Here is a 21,124-nt window from a genome sequence, read left to right on the forward strand (position 1 = left end):
ATCACACATCTCTTTGTGCCCTTCTCCAGATCTGTCCTCTTTTGTTTCTTGGGGAGAGGCTGGGGCAAGTCAACTCACAATAATGTGCTTCAACCGAATGAGATCCTGGAGTTTATCTAATAGGTAGGTTGGGAAAAATGAAAACGCTAATTACTTGAGGGAAAGCGTGGAGAATGAGTCAGCTGATTGGGTCACCAGGCAGCCAGTAGGAGATGATTTTTTTTTTTTTAAGAAGATAATGACTTATTCTAGGGGATTTCAGCCGTGCACACACAACAAAAATAATTCCAAGTGTCTGCTAGCAAAATCCCACGCTGCTGAGCATCACATCTGAAAATTAACGTGACAAGCTGGAGGCCCATTTTGCCCCAAGATCAGGAGACAGTAAAAGCTTCCTCCCCAGGAAGTTTTTCAGGGTAGAACCAGAAAACCCCACTAGAGAACCCAGAGGAGCAACGCCTTCCCCGGGGGCAGTGGACAGGAATCGTACTGCCCTCCTTTGTCTGGGCAGAAGGGCCCAGCCTCCGAAGTTACTGAGGATCATGTGGAGGCTGGTGGGGCGGCACGTTAATTGCCTTGTTCATCCCATCATGAAAATGACAGGTCTTGCCCTTGGGACTGGTGCTGCCTGGCTGTGAGTCGGGCGCACCTCCTGGATTGAGACTTCCCGACTGGGCCCCGCACACTGCTCTTTCTGAAGAGCCCAGCGGTGGTTTGGGGTTCATGCGGGTATACTGGACTCCAGACTCCTGGAGCTGGGAACCCCAGGGCCCTTGTTCCCACTCCCTGGCCAGCGATGGAATTAATGAAGCCCGGCAGCCCTGTATGCAGGGCACACTCTGGTCCTTTACAGCTCTTTGTCTGCAGCCGGGCTCTTGTCTTTCATTGCGGGCTGCCGCCCCGTCTCTGCGGCTGATGCAGCGCCAGATAATGAACAGTGTATCAGCGCGGGCGGGGGAGGAGGGGGGCGCGGGGGAGGGAGCGAGCGCCGGAGCCGAGCCGGCCTGACTTATTATTCCTTCACTCTCAAACAAAACAAAATCATTGGCCTGCCAGGGTCATTAAGGACCCCCAGGTTGTCATAGAAACGACCTTTGGGGCCCGGTGGTTGTTAATGCATGAGTGACTGCCTGCATTGTGTGCTTGGGGAGAGGTCAGAGTTTCGTTGGTGGCTTAAGAAAAGAAAGAAAGAGAGTAAAGAAGAAAGAGAGACAGCACAAAGCCCAGGATTGGGCTGCTGACATTCAGAAAGAAGGTTGTACCCCGCCCAGAGTGTTGATTAGATGTCTGGGATCGTGAGCATCCCGTGCCCGGCACATAGTAGGCCCTCGATAAATGTCTGCAAAGGTGAATGGACGTGTTACTCGGGGTTAAAAATCTTCTCCAGTCTCCACTACCAGTTCCACATCCCTGCCCGCGGGGGGCCTCTTAGGCAGTGCACTCCCTGAGAAGTATTGAGACAAGTCATTGCTCCAGCCAAGGTGAGCAAACCTGTGTACAAGATTTAGGGGGAACTCATGTCTTCATCTTGCATGGGATCGTTTTTGTGGCTCCGAGGGACCCAGGAGGGTCTGGTTGTGAGTGGGTGGGCAGGGGCTGTGACAGAGCAGAAGCAGGAGGGCAGGGCCTACACAGCAAGACCTGGTCTCTACAAATGAGCCTTCAATCCACTTTCTTTCCCGGATGATGTGAATCTCCTGCCAGGGCGTACAGGGCGTGCTCTGAACACCAGCCACGTGATGTAGCTCACCCTCTCGGCTGACAGAGCTCAGCCCCAGGGCCTCCCCAGGTTGCTTCCAGGGTCAGGAGCGGGTGTGTGTGTGTGTGGGGGGTGTTTCAGAACCAGCCCTCCCCCTAGCTACTGGGTATATCCTCTGGCAAATCCTCCCTGTCTCAGTTTCCTGAGCTGTCACATTAGAGGTGGGCCTGGTGAAGTCTAGAGCTCTACCCTGTTCTTTGCCTTGCGAAGAGTCTACTCTGATTTAGAATTTTACTATCCAGGTGGGAAGAAAACATTCTAGGAGCATTCTTTGGATGACTTTAGGACTATGTGATCTCTCTGAGGAGACTAAACCGGGTTGCCTTCTCTGCTCCCTTCCAGTTCTGTTTCTAACAAGGAATTAGGGCCTTTCCAAGATTCTCTAATGGGCTGGGGTCCATATAGAACAAGCATGTTGGGATTAGTCTGATTTCCAATCTCATGAGGTCTTGCTCCCCCTTTCTGGGCACCCTCCGCCCTATCCTGAGTTAGCTACAATATACTGCCTGAACCCCATGTCATACTTGGAGATTGGACCCATAACCTACCAACAGGGAGATGCATCCACTGAGCATTAAGTGACCGGGTGCCTTCTTTTTAAAATTGGTTTCAAGGATCTGCCTGCTGTGCTTCCTACTTCCCTGGCAGATTCTCAGATTTTGCTCAAACAGACCAGACTGTCACTCACAGAATCCCTTCATCAGCTCAGGGGTTCAAGACCACAACGGCTGCAAAAGCCAGGTCTCTGATGTGGGCCAGGAATAAGCAAATACATCATCTTGGTGAATCACAAAGGTCTGCCTTGTACTTCCTTGCTGTCTTGTGGGCACTCCATAAGGATTCTTTATGAGGGTGCCTGTCACAGAATCTGGGGTGAAAGTGCCCCAGGAGAAGGGGACCCTGGAGGGCAAAGGACAGTCTTATTCCTTCTACAGCACAGAGTGCAGTGCCTGCCCTTAAGTAGCAGTAAGACATTGGTGTGGATGTTTGATTTCAGCTTTTCATTTAGTTCTTATAAAAAGGCAAATAGCTATCATCCCCAGAAGACAGATGAGGGATGACAGGAAAGAGCATGCCTTGTCCAAGGTCACCAGGCAGTGAGTGGAAAGAGCAGCATTAGAACCCAGACCCACAAGCTCCATGCCTGTCACTGTTCCATCTGCATCGCTGCCCAAGCCATCAGCTGGGTGAGGGCCAGAGAGCAGGAATCAGTACTTTTGTTATTTACTCTGGCATTGCATAAGATGTTATGTTCAGGGATATTCAGTTTACCTTTTTTTGTGTTTTTAAAATTTGGACAAGTGATTTGCTTAACTGTCAGGGCTGCAGCCTGGCATCTGCTCCTCTGTGTGTACATCAGAAAGGAGGCTTTCCATTGGAACACTTTTTCCCAGTTGGTGGAAGAGAGAGGTCTCTGTCCAGCTTGGACTCTAGCTCAAGCCCTGCTAAAACCTGCTGAATTCTCTGTTCAGCCCAAAACACCAAACTCTGCTGGTGGAAGATTTTCTCTTTTCAACAAACTGCGTCTTCCCACCTCAGGAAGGAAACAAAAATCCCTTGAAGTTTCCTGGGTTTACAAAGGTAAAGAACAAACCGTTCACCTTAAGTTTCCAAGAAAATAAATGAAGAGTTGTTGATTTGGAGAAAAGGCCCAGGCTAGACATTACTAGCTCACTGGAGCTAAGATTGTTTCTAGATCAGGCAGTGACCTTGGGCCAGTCACTTCCCCTCATGAAGTCTATTTCTACTTTTCTAAAATGTAAGGGAGCCCAATTTTTGAAATGCTCTAATTCTGAAGCATAGATTCCTATAAAGGTTGATAAACTCCCAAGTATTTGTATTTAATGAAGTTTAACACTAGGTTATAAAGTAGAACCACTTTTGGGAAGAACGAGGCATTGTCTAAACCAACAGAACTGAACAGAGTATTTTACTTTGTGTTAATATGTTCACTTAGGGACGAGGATAAAACCCAACATTATTTTTTGTAAAAGTCTTGAATATTTGCATGTTGCATTTAGGATTTTTGCATATAGCATTTGTGTAAAGCGTGATGCTTATTTCTCGTGGTGGGAATGGAGGGAGCGATGATAACTTACTGAGTGCCTCCCCTGTACCAGCTGCTCTACATACAGCATTGACTTTTCAACAACCCAAGGATGCATCATATTCATTCAACACTTAAAGAAACTGAGGTCCAGAGCAGTTGCCCAAAGTTACATGGTAACATGCAGAGATTTTCTTATCCCTTTATAGCACTTTTCCCTCCTGCAACTTAATAGGATGGGCATCCATAGTATAGGAGAAATGCATATAATAATGTCAGAGAAATGGATTTAGATCAGTGATTTTTACTCATATTCCTCTGTAAAGTTGGAGGTTTGGACAAGGATGTCTCTAAGACCCATTTCACTTTTAAAGCCTAAACCTGAGTTACTTATTTAAACAGCATTTACCAAAATGCATTCTGAATCGCAACACTCACAAGAAACAGTCCCCAAAAGCACATCTCATGGTCAAATATGTTTGGAAGGGGCTTCCCTGGTGGCGCAGTGGTTGAGAGTCCGCCTGCCGATGCAGGGGACACGGCATCGTGCCCCGGTCCGGGAAGATCCCACATGCCGCAGAGCAGCTGGGCCCGTGAGCCATGGCCACTGAACCTGCGCGTCCGGAATCTGTGCTCCGCAATGGAAGAAGCCACAGCGGTGAGAGGCCCGCATACTGCAAAAAAAAAAAAAAAAAAAAAGAAAAAAAAATATATGTTTGGAAAATATTACCTGCTGTATCCTCAATGAGAGACTTACTATGTACATTATGATGTCAAAGGCTCTGATAAGTCCTGCAACAAAAGCCTGAATAACTATTTAATTTATTTTCTGGACATATTTGATTATGGGCCCTTTTTTCTCGCCAAATTAACATTTGGTGAAACTACTTTGCTATTTAACATACTTTGGAAAAACTAGAATAACTGTAAAGTTCACTAATCCTCACTTCTTCCATGCCCTGCCTTCCATTCTTCTCTCTGTGGGTAGAAAAGCAGTGGGCCTCAGGAAGGGTAATGGGCAGGGAGTGGGAGTGGGAAGAGAGAGTTCATTTAAGGCTAACCAGAGGCCTTGTTCAGCTTCTGCTTGGAAGGGCAACTCACCCACAGCTCTTAAAGTGCCCAGAAAGTTCACTCATGAAAAGCAAGAACGTGAACTCAAATCTAAGCTCTCCCACAAGAAATGGATATTGTTACAGCAGTTTCTGAAACTTTGGTACAAGAAATACTTTGATGCTCTCTCTATATTTATGTATATATAAACCCATTTATAGACAAAGACAATGTGATAGCCATTCTGTTTTGATCAGCCCTTCTAAGGAATCTCCCTCCTGCTCCCCCCTTTAATGTCCATATAAAATGGCATCACCAAAGTGCCTGTCATTTATGGAAATTGTTCCCTCGACTTCTCCTAGCTAGTTCCTTTGTATGTTTTATATCACAGCTTAAATGTCACTTCCTCCAGGATGGCTTCCCTGACTGCAGACTGATCTGATCTGCTTTTTCTGCTTCTATGACTACTCTGTGAGAGCAGTTCTCTGGGCTGATAAATACATATTTAAGTGATTCTTTTCTTAGTGACTGCTTCTTCCACTAGACTGTAAACCTCATGAGGACAGAGGGCATGCCTGTCTTGCTCCAATGGCACACTCGGGATCCAGCACAGACTGGCAAACAGTAAGAGCTAAAGAAATATTTGTTGGGTGGGTGAATGAATGAACAAATTACCACGTGAAAAAGTAGGCCTCGTCTACCTGGGCTCTACATCAATCCCTTGAGCTCCTTTGCTATCAACTTTGATGTCGTTTTTCTATTTCAACACTATCTCCCCCTTCAAGTTTGATGCATGCTCTGGTGTCTCTCATCTCCTGACCTCAGCTCCCCGCCACCACTCTTGGCCACATCACTCACAAACCACTAGTTAACGCCCACCCATCACAACTACTGTGACCCATCCTCCATCCACCCTGTTGGGCCTGACCCCAATCATATTTCCTGTGGATGGGAAGACCACCAGAGGGGTTTATGATTTGTTACCTATAACTAAAATCATTGACTTTTAAACATCAAAGCTACCTTTAAGGCCATTTGTTCAACTTTATCTTTTGTCCAATGAAGAAAGTAGCAATCAGATAAGATAGGTGAATTGTCCTTGGGCAGACAGCAGGATGAAAAGATGTCTCTGGGTATGGGTATGCCTCCAGGAATCCATTCTGTGTTGGCATTAATTGCAAAGCTGTGTCTGCTTGTTTTTTGCTTTAGTAAAAATTCTGATGCATGCCTGACATTTGAAAGTAAAAATGGATTCTAAAGTGTTACTTAGAGAGTGTTATAACACTACACGTTTGTAGCGTTACCCCCATTTTACAGATAAAGAAACTGAGCATTATAATGATCATGAAATTAGTAAGTGGTGCTGCTGGGCCTGTCTGCCTCCAAGTCCTTTGTCCTTTGCTCTTTTGAGCCCCAGACACATGGAACCATTTCAGACTATACCTTCTCTGTCCTTTACTCAACCATGAGCTGCTTAAAAACAGACATCATGTCTTATTTATCTTTGGCAACACCAGTTCCTAGCTTAATATGTTGGCATATAATAGATCCTAAATAAACGTTTAAAGAATGAATAAATGATTGAGAAAATGAGTGAATAATTAAAAACTTGAAGCAGCAGTTACTTCAATATTATTTCCAGGTAGGGTAGGTAGGGAAGGGAAGAGAAGACTATTAACATTTATCTAAAAAATGGGTAGAAGCTGAAGATAGACATTTACCTCTTTAAGCTGAGTGAACTTACAGAGAATAATTTGTTTTAGTGTGAATAGTTTGGATATAAAAATTTGGATATATCTTATTGAAACAACCTGAGTATCGGTATAATTGCAGTGATGTGTTACTCTCCAAATTTAGAATCTAAAGATGGCGGTGGAAGGAAGCACTGAGGGGGACATGTCCTCTTCTTACCATCAAATGTGACATAACCAATGCACACACATACGTGTGCTTATATATGTATAGTATTAGCTAAATGATTTGAGGTAGTTGTTTGAAAGCATAGACTGTTGGGAATCCGCATACGTGAATTTGAATACATGGGAAGAGGGGTGATTTTAATGCTTTTGAATATATATAATAACCCTCCTTAGTGGTTCTCAAGAAGTAGTTTCTATAAATGTAATTTTATTGACTAGTAATTAATGAATTGAGTGCTTCTAAAGTGCCCTCTTTGTCCTTTTTTTAATAGCATTAAGCTATCCTTTGTCATGACATTTGTTACTTGCATGAACATGCCCTTTCTTCCATTTATGTTGCAAAGGTGAGCCTCACTCAAGCCTTAGCCTGGGAAACCCAGAAACTCCAGAAGGAGAGGGTATTTCAAGCTAAGGTGTGTGATGTATGAAATAGTAGTCCCTGCCTCCCAGGACTGTGAGGAATAAAGATGTCGAAGCATGATATAATGTTAGCACATTGCTTGGCACACGGCACCTGCTCAAAACCTGGCAACTATTTATTAAAGCCAAGTGGAGAGGCAGTGAATCTGGGCTGCACATAGGTAAGGCAGGGCGGAAGAACGGCCTGTCGACCAGATAATGCTCATTTCTCCAGGTCTCCTGGGATTGTTTTGGTAATTACCCCAGCTTCTTCAACAGCTTGTGATTTGTCCAGTGCCAGGGAACCTGGATTTGCATTGCATGATGCATAATTCATATGGCATGGACAGCAATTATGAGCTAATTGAGGGGTGTAATGTTTAAAGAAAGGATCCATTATGAGGAACATAAGGGATGTTGGGAGGGAAGAAGCTCTTGAGTCCATGGAGGCTCGTTCTCTCTAATTCCACTTCCTTTAAGATGACTGTAATTGTCTCTTGAAGGGCACGGAAGTTCCCCTCTCCTGCAAGAGGTCCTGGGGGCTGGGCGGCCGGAGCTGCTCTTTCTGCAGGAAGAGAGTTCAAGGTGGGCTGGAGTGGGCTCCTCTTTCTCGTGCTTTTGTGTGGTTAGCCTTCCAGGTGCATCTTACATACTGACATAGTCATCTGGGTTAATACGATTAGAGGGGTATGATGTTACCATAGCCATAATTTCTGAATCAAAGTCAGGATCACTTCCTGCGGGGAGAGACAGTGTGGGAAATACAGTTGGGTGCAGAATTCCTAGAATTGCCAATATGAAATCATATTTTGGAAGGATTATAGAACAGCCTATTTAAATGGGAACTTCACTAAAAAATCCAGGAGCTGGGCTATCAAATTGTAAGGAGCGCTGGACTGGGTAGCAATAAGCGATAAGTCTGTCCTTGACTAGATTGGCCTCTTGCTGAAAAGACCTTGGGACATCACCACCCCTCTTTGAGCCTCACCTTCTGCATCTGTACAATGAGAAAATTGGGTAAGATGGCCTTCTGGGACCCTTCCAACTCTGATACGCTGTGTTTCTGTGCATCAGACCTCATCCTTCTAACCTGAGGTTTTAAACTGTCTTGAGAGATCTGCCTTTGCTCTCTGGGGACCAAGTATATGTGCCTTAAAACTCAGAGGATTCCCATAGTGTGACTGTCACATGCATTTGAAAACTTTTTAAATGGCTGTGGGGAGATGACGAAACAAATCACTTTTCCATTGACTTCCATTACGAAGTTAGTGTCTCAAAATACTGAATCAAAGATATTTTGTAAAGGAAGGGTTTGGGCCAGCATCTGCTCCCTCTGGAGTACAGGAGGTTGTGGTCATAGAGTGCTGTTTGTTTTGTACTCCACGGACAGAAGACTCCTTAGCCTGCCTCTCACTTGAGGATCATTCCATAATCTCCATCTGAGCCTGTGTTTTTCTCAACCAAGGATTTCCACATAAACATTTGATACAGGAAGCACTTCCTAAACATGCTGACTCCCATTACCATGCCTACTTGAGCTGGGCTGCAATATCACACCTCACCAGTAGAGGCCGCTTTCTGATGCATGGTATACACACTACCTGAAGATTCAAAAAATCATGGAATACTAAGAGTAGAAGAGGTCTTAGAGATCATTTTGTCCAAATAGGCGTCATACATCGTTCCCTCCTTTATCATATCTGGACGTTAGACGTTCGGTAGAACTAATCTGCTTAAACTGAAGAGTGCCTGTCGTTGAGTTTTGTGCAGCTGGCTTACACGCTGTCCCTTCATTTAAAAAGAGCACCTGGCCAGTTTGCATGCCTTTTGAGTAATGAGGACATTTCGCATATTCAAGGTGGAGATTGTGTTGTTCTCTGCCTGGAGTGCTAATGCGGCTATTTATACCAGGAGCCAAAGCAGATCTTTCACCTGAAAGTTGGGCTGTCATGTCTGTTTAAGCATTCAGAGCAGCTCTGCAGCTTATTTGAGAAGACTTTCAAATGGGTTTTGCCCAGAGTAACTGATCACCTGTGGGCCAAGGGTTTCTTTCTTTTCCTTTTTCTTCTTCTTCATATAGCTTTTACAACAATTTAAGAAATCCTTCCCCAAACCTCAAGAGAATGAGAGAGAGGACCTTAAGAAAGGATGTGTCTATTTACACAGTCTCGTTTCAGGAGAGTCAGGGTCACCATCAGGATACAGCAGACAAAGGAAACTCTTACTTGCCTCGAAGAACCAGCAGCAATAAGTATACAGTTGACTTGTCTTTTTTTTTTAATTTTTTCCATTTTTCCTTTTTTAAACTATAACCATCGACAAAGACTCCAGAAGGCAAACTCATTCCCTTTATGCATCTGCGTTGGACGTGTCAGAGCAGAAATGTTCTGCTAGCCCCTGGTGCTCCTCTGGGCTTAAGGATTGATGGCCTCTTCGAGTTACATCCTGGTGAGAATAACCACTCACAGATACCCCATATTTAATCTTTATTTTTGAGTCTTCCTAATCGAGAAGTCGCAGCAAAACAAAATTGCCATGTTGCTCCAAGGGTTAATTAGACATGGCCTAGAAAAAGTGCTTTCCTTCTTTCTGCCTTAAATTTGGGGCTTTTCATTCTGAGTGACTGCTGCCTTCTGCCAAATGGAATAAGCTAAATGCAAGCTCCTAATCTGAACTCGCCTCATTCTCTTCCCAGCTGCTATTTTTCAGTTTTCCGAAAAAGAGAAAGCTCTTTGGATCTGCTGTTTTTCATAAACCTAAAACTTGCTTCTCTTCCCTCTGGTTTGGAGTCCAGGTATCTTTGGAAGGAGATGATCCAGGCTCCTCTCTCAGTGGATTTCTCTTGCAGATATTAAAATAATTTCCATCTCCTTTCTCCCCTCCCCAGTCAGACTGAACATCTCAATTGTGAAGTCTTCCATTATATCCTGACTTTTTCACTGAGTCTGAAGCGACACGAAGATCTTTTCCTTTTTTTTTTCTCAAAGGTTACAGCTAATTCCAAATCCATCAGCTGGTGCAAACACTTTAAATTGTTCCCTCAAATGAAATTCATCTGCTGTCATGTTACTCAATTACTTGGTTTTCCAAGATGCTTCTCGGTTTCCTCATAAAATGACCTCCTCTTTGCTATCTTACAAATGTTGAAGCATCAGCACATTTTTGAGCTCTGTGCTATTCAGGCATGTCTTTAAAACCTCTTATTTGTTTCATTCAAGTGTTCATTCAACTGACATTGAGCATCAGTTATACATAGGGCAGATAATGAAGAGGAGCTAGTTCTGATGGTTTCCTTGACTGTAAATGCCAGGATATTGAACAGGTCCAATTGTAAGGACCACCCACCAGCAACCATCTTTGGGATTCAGATAATTTTGTCAGCTTTGCAAACATAAGGGACTTCTCAACAAACTCCTAGTAGGGTCCCCTTTAGGAAAACCACCCGGAACACGGACAGAAGAGATGGACTAGTGTGGCCTTTGTAAACTGTTTCACAAGTGTCCCCCAAAACCTTTGAAGTGTGTTTTAATTTACAAAATAAGCCATTCAGTGCTTTGCAATTTAAAAAGTGCTTCCCTGTACATTTGAGCCTCATAACAAACCTGTCAGCTATTCTTGGTCCTTTCCTCATCTCAACGGTGCTGATAAGCACCTTGGCCAAGGTCACACAGCCAGCAAACCACAGAGATCACCAGAACCTGAATCTTCTCCCCACCTGACAATGCCTGACTTCTGAGCAGCGCCTTGGTGAATTCTCCAAGCCGTTTTCTCTTTCTTTTTAAAGAAAAAAGTCTCCTTCCTCTTTCCCCCTCCCTTCACTGCTGGCAGCCACCTTTCTACTTTCTGTCTCTATGAATTTGACTATTCTTGGTACCTCGTATAAGTAGACTCACACAGTATTTGTCATTTTGTGACTGGTTTATTTCACCCAGCATAGTTTTCCTGAGGTTCATCCAGGTTGTAGTTTGTGTCAGAACATCATTCCTTTTTTTTTTTTTTTTTTTTTTTTTTTTGCATTACGCGGGCCTCTCACTGTTGTGGCCTCTCCTGTTGCGGAGCACAGGCTCTGGACGCGCAGGCCCAGCGGCCATGGCTCACGGGCCCAGCCGCTCCGCGGCATGTGGGATCCTCCCGGACAGGGGCACGAACCCGCGTCCCCTGCATCGGCAGGCGGACTCTCAACCACTGCGCCACCAGGGAAGCCCACATCATTCCTTTTTAAGGCTGAATAATATTCCATGGTATGTATAGACCACTTTTTGTTTATGCATTCGTCTGTCGATGGACACTGGATTGCTTATACCTTTTGGCTGCTGTGAACATGGGTGTACAAATATCCCTTCAAGGTCCTGCTTTTAATTCTTTGGGTATATATCCAGATGTGCAATTGCTAGATCATATGGTATTCTACTTTTAATTGTTTAGTGAACCATAGCAGCTGCACCATTTTACATTCCTACCAACAGCACACATGAGTTCTAATTCTTGTTCTTATTCCAATTTTTCTTATTTTCTTATTCTTATTCCAATTGTTATTTTCTGCTTTAAAAAAATAGGATCCATCCTAATGGGTGTGAGTTGGTATCTCACTGAAGTTTTGATTTGTATTTCTCTAATGATGAGTGATGTTAAGCATCCAAGCCAGTCTCTGAGATAGACATTATTCCCATAGACTGGGACTCAGAGAGGTGAGTGATTTACCTGAGAAGTGGTACAGGAGTAGAGGCAGGATTTGAGCCCTGCTTTTTGAATTCCAAGTCCAATGCTGGGTCCACTACATGGACGTTTCGCAAATGGGTTCTCAGATGCACTCTCTGTGACTCATATGAGTTCTTGGTGCAAATGCTTTAATTCTAGATAATCCAGAACAAGTGAATATAAGCTTATTCAGATCATTGAAGTTGTTGGTCCTTAAAATGTGGTCCCCTGACCAGCAGCAGCATCTGGGAACAGATCAGAAATGCTAGTGCCTCTGCCCCACCCCAGAAATACTGGGTTAGAAACTCTAGGGATGGGGCCAAGCAATGGGGATTTCAGCAAGTTCTCCACATCGTTCCGATGCACGCGCAAGTGTGAGAACCCCATCTAGATCGTTGGTTCTCAACTTGGCTGCTTACTGGAATTACCCAGAGGGCATATAAAAGGTTCCAATTGGTCTGATTCAGCCTGGGCATTAGAATGTTTACAGTCTCCCCAGTCAACTCCAATGTGCAGCCAAGGTAAACAACCTCTAATCTAGAAAACTGCCTTACACCAAAGTGCCCCTTAACATTTTCAGATGTCCTAAATATGCTACAATCATGATGGCACCATATTAAATGCCGCAGACTAATGAGGAAAGGTCAAAGGCAGCCCCAGCGATGCCTCCCTCACCAGATGACCGTCAAGTAGCACCATGGCTGCATTGTGTGAACGGATGCTTCGCAGAGGTTCTGGTGGAGAGAGGTGGTGGGGAACTGCCTCATCTCATGTCACCCAGCAACAGGACCATGGAAATCTCACAGGATTTGGCCCTGCTGTGGCGATGTCATCGGATGCAGGTCTCAGGTGTGAATTCAGGTATGGCAGAGGCAGCATGATCTTTCACACTAAATTGATGTTGTTAATTCACTTTTGCTGGTTTTATATCATGTTTTCATCTGTAATGATGTTTTTGTTTATCATTGTATACAAACTACAAGCAAAGGAAGTTTATTCCTAGCTTTGGTTTGTACAGATTTAAGTGACGTTCAAATACAATAATTTAAGTCAATATTGGGAGTTAGTGGGAATCTACTCTGCTTTTCTTAGGGGTCCTAGGCTATTCTAAGTTTGGAGAATTATAGCATTCTGCTTTCCGTAGACACTTGGGTCCACAGAACACCTCTTGGTACATGGGGGTTTGAGGGTCCTCTTTTGGGGGTTCCCAGCAGACCCAAGGCTAGGCAGTCCCTCTTGGGGGTGCCTGGCTGACTCTAGCCTGTTCTCTGGCCCTTGGATTGAAGCAGAAGTTATCTTTGAAAATTTCCAGGCAATAATTAACTATAATTTCAGGGGAAGGAAATTTGGTCAGTTTCTATGCAGAGCAAATTGGCCTCCCCTGTCTTGGAGGGAGCTTTGTATTGGACTTTGTTATCGGGCTCTTTCCTGGAAGCATTGTTTCCCATTTCAATATAATTGCTTCAAAATAACGTGAAGAGATCAATTGCCGCTTGTCAGCTGTAATTTTCTGCCACTGGAAAAAAGTAGTGTAGGGAGGAGAGCAAATATGGGATGGCTTATTAGCCAGCACGGAGGGAGGGGGCAGAGCTGCCTCTGCCTGGGAGGGGGTATATCTGGGGGGGAGGGGGCCTTGCCCATCCCCATCTCTGTGCCCTGTGCCGTCCTAGCCTTCTCACCTTCGTCAAATCCTCCCCATCCTTCCAGAGCTGGCTCTAATCTCAGGCCTGAAAGATCATAGGGACCTCTTCTTCCCCTAAAATTATTGGTTTACCCAATCCTTAATGCATTTATTCAACAGATATTGATTGAGCAGCTAAGTGTACGTAGGAAGGCTTTGGGCTGCAAGGAACCCAATACCTCACTTACAGGGGTTTAAACCAATTGGTGTGAATTTTCCTCATATAATAAAAAGGTATTGGATTGGCCAAAAAGTTCGTTCGGGTTTATCCATACGGTGTTACAGAAAACCCCGAATGAATCTTTGGCCAGCCCAATACCTCTGGACGGGTTTAGCATCACCCTTTCAGGAACTCTCTTGGCCTTCCCAGCATATTGGTCACTCCTGGTTATCAGATGGCCAACCCAGGCTTCAGGCATTCAATGAGCATTCGAAGCAGGAAGAGGGGAGAGTAGAGGCTTTTTCCATGAAGATCCTTCTGATTAGGGAAGCCAGTCTTTCCCAGAACCCCAGCAGAGATTTTTTAAAACAGCTTTATTGAGGTATGATTGACATACTGCAATACTCCAACATACTCCAACAAACTCCACGTATGTAAAGTGTACAATTTGTTCAGTTTTTGAAAAAATGAGATATAATTGACATGTAACATTGTATTAAGTTTTAGGTGTGCAACATAATGATTTGATATATGTATATACTGCAAAATGATCACTACAGTAAGTTTAAACACTCATCACTACCCATAGTTACAACCTTTTTTCTTGATGAGAACTTTCAGATCTACTTTGTCAGCAATTTTCAAACATACGATACAGTATTGTTAACTGTGATCACTTCTGATACACGAAACCATCACCACAATCAGGATGGTGAATGTATCCTCTACCTCCACAGAATCTTTTATGGAGGCAAACTGCCCACTCTGAAGATTTTTCAATTTCTTATTTCTGCTTCGTTGGCCAGTCCTAACTGGAAGGGCGACTGGGAAAGGCACGATTTTGATTTCCAGCAGACAAGGGAAAAGGGGATTGGGTGTGAATATTGGGCCAGCTAATGAATAGAGTTTGCCCAGTGACTGCTCAGGATCTGGGGAAAGAGGGTGAGCACAACAGCCCCGCCCCTCTCATTGTGCAGTGGTGGTCAGACTTCTTGGCCACTTAGTTGGCATGACCTGGTTATGTCAGTGTTCCAATGCTATCAATCAGTAAGTTGGCTGCTGTTTTTCTTTCCCTGCACTTGAGCTTATAAGAACTGACTCCCTGGGCTTCCCTGGTGGTGTAGTGGTTAGGAATCCACCTGCCAATGCAGGGGACACGGGTCCGGGAAGATCCCACATGCCGCGGAGCAACTAAGCCCGTGAGCCACAACTACTGAGCCTGCGCTCTAGAGCCTGAGAGCCACAACTACTGAGCCTACATGCCACAACTACTGAGCCCACACGCCGCAACTACTGAAGCCTGCGCACCTACAGCCCGTGCTCCACAACAGGAGAAGCCACTGCAGTGAGAAGCCTGTGCACCGCAATGAAGAGTAGCCCCCGCTCACTGCAACTAGAGAAAGCCTGTGCACAGCAACGAAGACCCAAACGCAGCCATAAATAAATAAATAAATAAATAAATAAATAAGAACTGACTCCCTCCTCTGCCACAGCTGCCTAGAAGCTCAGATAAAGGAAGAGAGCTATTGATACATCCACATTTATTGTGCATCTCCCCTGTGCTAGGTGCTGGGTGCCTCCTGCGAATCCCATCCTTTTAATGACCCTATGTACACGGTATGTGAAGTGTGTGTTCTTTCTCCTTTTTCCAAATGTGGACACTGAGACCCACAGGGGTGGTGAGTCTTGCCTGAAATGGCATAGCTTGGAAATCAGCAAGCCAGGATTCAAGGCCAGCCTGAGGCCATCCCCTGTATTCTTTCTTTTAAAAGAAATCTCCACACCAGGCTTGGAATCATGTATGTGGATTCATGCTCTGACTCCCACAGAGGTGAAGTGACCTGCCCAAGGATGGGGAGATCTTGGACAAGAATTCTTATCTGCTGGTCTCCTGATCATTGTTTCTTCTACTGTGCCCAGGCCTGGTCACTCTTGGGTGTGTGATGGGGGAGAATGGAGGGGAGGGGGCAGGAAGTCGTAGAAAATCCTGGGGAAAGAAGACTCCAATATTCAGTGTAACTTGAAGCAGGATCTTGGAGGCCCTTCAGCACTCTGACCCTGAAGAGCCTTCCTCAGTCTCTGACTCAGGGATCCCTCAGCACCACTCCGTGGCCCGTTGGTGCTGAAATGATTCCTGACACTTCTTGTACAGCAGCAACAGTGTGACATTAAGAATGGGAGTGGACTTCCTGAATTGGAATCCCGACTAGCTTTGTGACCTCAAGCATGGCATACAGCCTCTCTTTGCCTACTTTCTCCATCACTGAGATGGGGGTCATCTTCCTGCTACCTCCTAAGTCTGCTATCTCATTGAAGGTAGTAACGTGTTCCTGGTGTGTCCCTCATGGTCAGTACAGATGAGCCACTGCAGTGAACGTGGAGAGGGAGTACTCCCCAGGTGAGCCAAAGAGCAGTTCATGCACAGCTGGACCTCCCTGGGGGATAAGCCACAACTCAACTCCACTGGAAGCCAGGTCCACGCTTCCAGGCATCCTCACATGACCCTCCTGGGGCTCTCCCCATCTTGCAGCTGCAAAACCCTGTTTTCACACCTGCCCAGGAAGTCCCACCCCACTTAAGTCTTCTGGTCACCATCAGCCAGCACCCTGGTGCCCTCTCGCTTTGGCCTGAATCTGGACAGTGGCCAGTGACCTGGGCCCTGAGGCTTTGGGGCATTACAGTCAGAAGAATGGCAGCACCCCATGAGCTTGGTACCGGGGTTTATGGCTGGCGAATATGCTCACGCATCCACTGGGGTCTTTTCCAGAGAGTCCAGGATTCTCAAAGCAAATAGGGTCCCGTGAGGGAGGCGGTAGTAAGACTCTCACCTAAGTCTTTAAACTGCCTTTCGAGGTGAAAAATTATCCATCATGGGAGCAGTCAAGATATCCCAGACGGGGGAAACCTTCCCGACTGGTAATCCTGCACTTCCCACAAACGTACACAGAGCGTTGGTTTCTTGGAACAAGAGCAGGTACTGAGAGATAGAGAGAAGAGATCCAAAGTCAAAATCATTTAGCAGAGGTGCATGCTTCATCAGAGCCGGAGCTGTGCTCATTCGCCTGTGACTCTCCAACACTATGGAAGTGGGTTGGCATCAGACGTAGCAGCCCCCTCGGGGGACCATCTCTGGACTAGAGCGTGGGGGACACTGATCTCATCAGCCTCAGGTCATCAGCTGGCTGGTTGCTGGGCGAGACTAATCAAGGCGTGCTCATTCTCTGCCTTCCTTTTCCCCTCTGGATAATGGGGGTGGTCTTCATGGTGGCCAAATTGAGCCCAGGAGCCTGGAGCAGAGCCCTTAATGAGGGCTGCTTGGTGATGAAAGGCCCCGTTAAGCTCCAGCCACCATCATTGCATGGTGGAATAAATGTGGCCAGCCTAGGAGATGTGCACGAATAAATTTGAATAGCAAGACACAAACGCGGCCCTTAACTCCAACGAGCAAATAGAGTTTAATAAAGAGGTAAACTGAGACCGCTTTTATTTATTGCTGTGTAAATGTGTTTAAAAAGGTATTGGCTTTCTGCAGCTGCAGAGGCCAGTTCCTCCACAGCCTGGTGCTTTAATGCCTGCCGCTGTTATTAGAGCTGTAATGAATGAGCCGCTGTGAGTGCGCTCTTCAGAAGGACTGCAGAGGTGCAAGATTAATGAGATGAGAGCATTGAAAGGTACAGACGGCCCCTGTTTCCCAGCCGCGTGCAATGTCTGCAGCGGCACCTCTGGCTTTGTTTGCTCCGTGGTGGCTGAGAGGCTGCGGCAGGGAAATGTCCCCAGGATGGGGGCTGCAAAGGCAGGCACCTCCCACCAGCTTGCAGCCGTGCGCCCTGAGCCGTGTCCCAGGCCCCCAGGCCGCCTGTCCCCGCGGCTGCCTCTGTCCGTCCCATGCTGGCCTTGAATGGGCTCTGGGCACCCCTCTCCTCTGTTTGGGTTTTTTCCCACACTACCTGCACACCCCTCTTTTGAGAATTGGGAGTTGGGGAGTTGGGCAGCTTCTAGGAAAAGGCGTGGCACTTTTGGTTGCCTGCTAACCCCTGTGGGTGCCCAGGGCAGGGTGGCTGCCCAATAAAGCAAAAGTGATCTTGGGTGATGACAAATGCGTCAATTGGTGGGTGGACTTCCCTGAGTCAGGAATTCTCAAGTTATTTGCTGAAAGATTATTTGGAAGCTGGAACAAGTCTAAACTTACTAAGGTCCTTCTATATACATCAGCTGTGCCATTTCATGACTACCCTGGAGGCATGTGTAGACCCATTTTATGAATATGGACACAGAGACTCAAAGAGTAAAAAATATGCCTGAGGTCACATGGCCAGGAAGTGCCAGATTAGAGACCCTCAAAAGGAACCTATTCTTCAGTGGGAACAAGTTCTCTCCTTGGGTCTCAGGTGTGGCCATGCTCTCTTGGCTGAAAAATAGGGTCTTCTTGCTGTGGTTCACCCTTCAGACATGGCCTAGATTGATTATGGAGATCTGACTGCTAACTAAAGTACAGGGATCACTGCCCTCCAGGGAGAGGGGGTATAAATAGTGCTGGTGGTGGGGTCTAGCAGAAAGAGCACAGGAAGGTGGAAGCTGTGTGACATGGGCAAGTCACTTCACCTGTCTGAGCCTCAGTTTGCTCATCTGTCAAATGGGTATAATAGAAACCACCTACTGCATTTGCATTTTGTGAATTTCAAATCAGATAATACATGTAAAATGCTTAAAAACAGATGACAAACTCTCAGTATATTTTCAGTTGAAAAAGCATGAGTCTGTGATCTGTGTCAATACACAGCGAGAACCCTGAACACAGGTATAGAGTACCCTGAACACAAGTATAGAGTAAAATGCTTAAAAACAGATAACAAACTCTCAATATATTTTCAATTGAAAAAGTATGAGTCTGTGATCTGGGTCAGTACACAGCGAGAACCCTGAACACAGGTATAGAGTACAGAGAAAGAAAAGTTCAGCACCTTTTGCCAGCCTAACACGAACCCAGAACGGGCCATCTTGAAGATGGGCTGGTAAGGCCGGGTAGACACTGATGACTGGATGGGCTTCATCATTAATTTTTTCAACAGTCCACTGTGGATCGGCTAAGTACCTGCTCCTGTGCTGGGTGCAAAGATATAGTAGTAACCAAAACAGTCAGATCATGTGCCTTCCAAAAGCTTCCTTTCTAGTAGCACACAGTGTGTCAAGTGGCAAGGGCTGCAGGGAAAAGCAGGAGGAAGCAGAGGAGGGGGTACAGATGACTAGACTGGGTGGAGGGTCACCCGCTTCAAACTGGGTGACCAGGCACGGCCTCACGGAGGTGACATTCCAGGAATGACCTAGCAGGTGGAGAGTGAGCGTGTGCAAGTCTGGGTGGACAACTTCCAGCAAAAAGAGCCGTGCAAAGGCCCTGCAGTGGGGGTGAGCCCCAGCATTTGACTGTGGCCAGTGTGCTGGGGCTGAGTGGACAAAGGGGAATGTAACAGGGGGCAGCCTGGCTGCTGTAGGGAGCCAGATGCTCTAGGCCTTGCAGATCCCCCACCTCACCCCAGGAAGCTGAGCTCTTCTCTCACTGAGATGGCAACTAACAGAGGCAGTGAGCCCAGTTGACTGGAAGAGTTGGCCAAGGTGTAGGACCAAGGCAAGTTCAGGGAACAGTGAGCAGTGCTGTCTGTCTACCCAAGGGGGCAGGGGTGGAGAACTAGCAGAAGATGAGCTAGACAGGGTGGCTGGTCCCGAGAAGCAGCCTTAAGAGGCTGAGAAAATCTGGCTGAATTCGGTAGACCCTAAGTTGTCTAAGAGCTTTTGCCCAAGGCAGGTTTGGGTGTGGCCAGAGGCTGGCACGCAGCTTGAGCTCAACACAGACTCTCAAGAGTGCCCAGGGAGAGCACACGGGGGTGGCATTGGGCTGGTCCGGCAGGAGAGCAGGATGGGAAGGGGGGAGCCGGGGATCCCAGAGGCAGGAGTGGGAGCCTGCCCAGGTCAGAGCACACCCACCCCAGCCCTCCTGGCCCCTCATTAGTACTCATTAGCATATCCTCTAATGTACCAAGAAATTCAATTTCCTACGAAATAACCAGCCGAGTCCCAAGGGAGCCAGAAGCCCTGTTCACCACAGCCAGGCTTTCCGGGGACCGTGCTGCTGTCCACCTTGGATTTCCTTCTCTGGGATGCTGGCCCACCATGTGAAGAGAGACTTATTAGCACCTCTATAGGTTGGGGTGTTTTTTCCACCAGATCTGCAGTTTCTGGGTAAACAGGCATCAAACCAGCAGTTGGCATGAGCTGAAGGAAAGTTTGCAAACTCGCCATGCAGCTCGAATTAAGTGAGCAGTGCTGTCACTAAAGCACGTGCACCAAAAAAATAAACATGCCGGATGTCAGGGTGGAGGATGTTCTTTTAGGGAAGGCAAATGTCCATTTCTTTTCTTTTCTTTTTAATTCCAAATGAAAATGTCACCGGCAATGTTTCTGATTCCACTTCACAGTGGTCAGCAGTGGTGTGTGTACTCGTGTGTGTGCGCAGATCCATATGAGGGTGTGTGTGTGTGCATGTAAGAGAACGGAAGGTGTACATGGACACATGTATGGCGATGGGTAAGACTGAATTTGTGTAAATGTGTACACACGTGAACATGAGTTTGTGGGCATTTGAGTGCGTGTGTGTGATCACGCATGTGAGCCTGTGTGTGTGAATGTGTGCGTGTCTGAAGGTGTGGATGTGTGAGTGTGTGTATGGCTTGCGTTTCTGTGTGTATGCGTGTGTATGAAGAGGGGTGAGTGTGGGTGTGTGCATGTGCCTATATTGTGTGTGAGTGTGAGTTTGTGCACATGCACAGGTGTATCGTGTGTGGACGGGTGCACGCCATGAAGGTGTGTGCATGCACGTGTGTGTGTGCCGTGCACAGACCGTGGGCACTGTCTCTTAGCTGCCTGCCTGTCATCTTCCTCCCGCGTTCTTCAGCGGCAGCCCCAAGGCTGCACCAAGAAAGCAATCGGGCTCCCATTTGTATCCCGCCTGTCATCTGCGGGCCCGGCGGGCAGGCGGGGGTGAGGGGATGCCGGCCTTTCTCCTCCATGCCGAGGCCTCCCCTAAAATAGAGGAGGACTTGGCCGCCTTGGGGCGGTGGAGCAGCCCTAGGCTTCCACTGTGCTCCCAATTACTGGCATCTCCCGAGCGGCTTATGGAAAGTGCGTCGGTTGCCATGAGGAAGATATTCCACTGGAGCATTCCTGTTCCCCACAAAGAGAACCTTCTGCATATTATACACATTTTTCAATGTAATTATCCCCAGCCCACACACACAGCTCGGAGGATTAAAACATAAAATACAGGCTGCTCCCCACGCATGGACCGACACTGCAACTAACATCACAATAAATAAACGAAGTGGCCTCTCCTCTCCTTCCTCCCCCTCTTCCCCTTCCT

This window comes from Mesoplodon mirus (assembly GCF_964341445.2).
Source record: "Mesoplodon mirus genome assembly, chromosome: 2".
NCBI lineage: Eukaryota > Metazoa > Chordata > Mammalia > Artiodactyla > Ziphiidae > Mesoplodon > Mesoplodon mirus.